The sequence below is a fragment of the Octodon degus genome, unplaced genomic scaffold (assembly GCF_000260255.1).
Source record: "Octodon degus isolate 3935 unplaced genomic scaffold, OctDeg1.0 scaffold00048, whole genome shotgun sequence".
NCBI classification, from domain to species: Eukaryota; Metazoa; Chordata; class Mammalia; order Rodentia; family Octodontidae; genus Octodon; species Octodon degus.
In genome coordinates, this window is record NW_004524624.1 from 6054073 (window position 1) to 6058190 (window position 4118).

Below are 4118 nucleotides of genomic sequence, written 5' to 3' on the forward strand. Positions count from 1 at the left end.
AATTTTATTTTATTTTTTGTATTTTTAGCACAGGGTCTCACTACACAGATCAGCCTCGTGGTGAACCTCCTGTTTTCAGTCTCCCAAGTGCTGGGATTACAAATGGGCACCACCACTCCCAGTCTTAATCTCCATCTCTGTGTGCCCCGGGGGTGGGGCTGGCACAGGGAGGATCAAACACGTGTCCCTGCTTAGGCAGGTGCTTTAGTCCATTGCGCTATCTGGCCAGCCTTTGTTCCTGATTTTAGAGTGAAAGACTTTATGTTTTAACCATGTAATATGGTAAGTGCTCGGCATGTTTTTATGCCAAATAAAATCATTTAACAAAAAAAATGGCTGAGTGCATCTGGCCAGAGCCAACATTCGCCCTGTTTTAGGGATTGAACGCACCCCAGAGGAGGAGAGGAGCTTCCTGTCTGCAGAAGCCAGTATTCCAGAGGACAGGGAGGTGATGTAGTGTACAAGGGAACAAGGGCCATGAAGGCTAAGTCCTAGAGCCAAGGGCAGGCACCCTTGGCACTTCTGATGAGTCAGCACCATCCCCGGTCTCAGGGCTTTTTCTCCAAGATAAAGCTTTGAGCTGAGAAACACTTGCAGAATGACACTCGCTGCTGCTCAGTACCCAACATCATGGCAGGTCTGTGGGGTGAGTGCTGGAGTCCAGCTTCATTTTTTGGCACTGGGTGTGGAACCCAGGGCCTCACACATGCTAATAAAGCACTCATTGTACTATTATAGACAACTGAGGAAGGATAAAAAAAAAGTACCATAAGCAGGCTGGGCATGATGATGCATGACTGTAATCCCAGCACTGCCGAGGCTGAGGAGGATTGCTATGAGTTCAAGGACAGCCTGGGCTATGCCCCTCCCCTCCAACTACATGACAAAATCCTGTCTCAAAAAAAAAAAAGAAAGAAAGAAAGAAAGAAAGAAAGAAAGAAAAGAAAAAAATATCTTAGGCAGTCAGACAAAGCTAGACTCTCAAGAGAGTCAGTGTAGAAACAAGAACATGTTGCTACTGTGGCAGGAGGTGCATCTGTTGAAAGCCAGGCCTCAAGATGAAAGCAGAATGACCAGGCCTACATGCCTCCCCAAGGGATAAGCAAGGACTTGAAGGTTATACTATAATTGGTACCATCTGGCCCAATAAAGCCCAGCTAGACATCGGTTACCCAGGTGGGTGACCAGGACTGCCTAATCCATCCCTTCCTGAAGAAGGTCCTTATTCTTTCCATGTGCACTTGTTATGTGACCTGCTTGCCCACTGGATCAATATTACTTAAGTGGCTACACTTGTAATCTTAATGATTGTAGTTTTTTTTGTGGAACTGGGGATTGAACTCAGGCCCTTGCGCTTGCCAGGGAAGTGCTTATTCTACTGAGCCATCTCCCTGCCCCGATTATAGTTTTTTAAAAATGTATTTGGTATAGGGTCTCACTACACAGCTCTCTCTCTCTCTCTCTCTCTCTCTCTCTCTCTCTCTCTCTCTCTCTCTCTCGCTCTCTCTCTTTCTCTCTCGCTCTCCCTCTTTCTCTCTCGCTCTCCCTCTCTCCCTCCCTTATGCTTTGTGCTTGCCAGGCAAGCACTTATTCTACTGAGCTATCTCCCCAGCCCCTTGGTTGTAGTTTTTAACCAAAATACATCCACAGAAAACAGCAGTATAGTCTTTAAAATGTGATTCTGGCACATGCCAGTACTCAACGCAGAGCAGGAGATCAGCCAGCCTGGGCTACATAGTAAGTCCTCAAGGCAAGGTTGAACTACATAAGCAAAACCATGTTTCAGAAAAATAAAGACAAAAATTTTAAAATAAAAACAAAAACAAAAACAGCTGGGCATGGTGGGGCACAACAAAGTTAGATAATGTAAAAGATTCTACTTTTTTTTTTTTTATTTTAGGGAAGGGTCTACAGAGTGTTCAGGGTCTCACTGGTAGATCGGACTTGGAGTGATCTGCCTGTTTACAGCCTCCAAGAGCTGGGATTACAGGTTCGCTCCACCACAACATCTCAGTTGCTGTCTCAGCACACCCCAGGTGCGGGGGTGGGGCCGGCCCCCGGCAGACCCAGTGATTGAACCCCTGGTCTTTGCACCTGCTTGCAGGAACTTTAAAGTGCTGAGCTATTTGACTGGTCCTGTAAAAGATTTTGATCAGTTCATGATATATGAATTGAACTCTTTTTTTTTTTTTTTTAATGGAACCAGGAACTGTACTCAGGCCCTTGTGCTTACCAGGCAAGTGCTTATTCTACTGAGCTTTCTCCCCAGTCCCAAACTGCTGTTAAAGCCATTAAAAAACTGTTGGCTTTGGGCTGAGGATGTAGCTCATTGGTTAAGTTCTTGCTTTTTAAAAAAAATTTATTTATGTGTGTGGCCAGCTCAGCCCACCAGGGGGCGGGGCTGGCTGGCATGTGGTGCTGGGGGATTGAACCTTGGTCCCTGAGCTTTAGCTAAGCTTGTTCTAAGTAGATGCTTTAGACCACTGAGCCATCTCACCAGCCCCAGGTTCTTGCTTTAGAATGTGCTTAATTCAATGGTTAACATTGAAAAAAAGGGGCCAGGGAGATGGCTCAGTAGGATAAGAGCTTGACTGGCAAACACAAGGATCTGAGTTCAATCCCCGGTTCTGCAAAAAAAAAAAAAAAAAAAAAAAATTGAAAAAAATTGAAAAAAAAAATTAAAAAGAGAAAAACTTGTTAAATGGAGATAATACAGTGCTTAAATACTATTAGCCCATGAAAGTGTATCTCTCTGGTGAGTATGGGAATATAAATTCTTTTTCTTTGTATTTCCTAATTTTTGCTACCATAAAAAAACCCTAAACTTTAATTAGGAGACAGTTTTTAAAATCTTACACAAATGCACAGGTTTTTTTTGTTTTTGCTTTTTAATGTATTTGGTACAGGGTCTCACTACACAGCTCGGACTTGTAAGTGACCCGTTTTCAGCCTCTGCAGCACTGGGATTACATGCGTGCGCTACCAAGCCCAGACTTGGTGCCAGCTCATCGTACCAGGGGGTGGCCAGCTCAGCATGCTGGGGTGTATGTCCCGTGGTACAGGGGATGGCGAACATTGGTCCCTCTGGTCCCTGCGCTTGCCTAAGCAGGCGCTTAGTCCACTGAGCTTTCTCGCCAGCCCCACGGTTTGTTTTTGAGACAATGTCACAGTTTAGCTTAACCTTGCATTGAAAAAAATAAATAAATAAATAAATAATAAATTAAAAAAAAAAAAGGGGGGGCCAGGGAGATGGCTCAGTGGAATAAGTGCTTCCCCGGCAAGCGCAAGGACCTGAGTTCAATCCCCAGTTCCGCAAAAACAAAACAAAACAAAACAAAACAAAACCTTGCATTGAACTCGCAGTGATTCCTGTGAGTGACCCTGCCTCACTATGTAAGTATTGGGGTTTCAGCACAGTTGTGTGCCCAGTGTAGATACAGATCTTACTTTTTTTTTTTTTTTTTTTTTTTTTTTTTGGGAACCGGGACTTGAACTCAGGCCCTTGAGCTTGCCAGGGAAGCGCTTATTCCACTGAGCTATCTCCCTGGCCCCCTATTTTTTTTTTTTTTTAACAGATCTTACGTTTTTTGAGATAGGGTCTTACTATATAGCGTAGGCTGGCCATGAACTATGTAGCCCAGGCTGGCCTTGAACTTGCAGGGATCCTCCTGCCTCATTTCCCCTGTGATTACAGGCATGCACCACCATCCCCAATGATACATACTTTCAAACAGGTAAAACTATGGCAAAGGAAGTCACGAAAGCAGTCAGCCCCATAGAAGCTATTCACTGGCAGATGCACAAGGAACTTTCTGGGGCCATGGAAATATTCTGCATCTTGATTTTGGTGTAATTCCTATTAAGCTGTGGATTTAAGATTTGGGTAGTTTATCTTATTAAAAAATACACATATCAGATGGGAAGAGAAAGAAGTAGTTACCAAACACTTTTGAGGTGACTAAGGAAGGTGATGAAGTTGTGTGCTAAGAGCTGTAGATTGGGGAGGACATGAGTAGACTTGGATTTCAGACAATCCCTTTGTGGTGGAAAGCAAGGAAACTTCCTAGAACTGCATCCAAGGAACACCTGAACGCCTCCATTTGCTCCAATGTACGCTA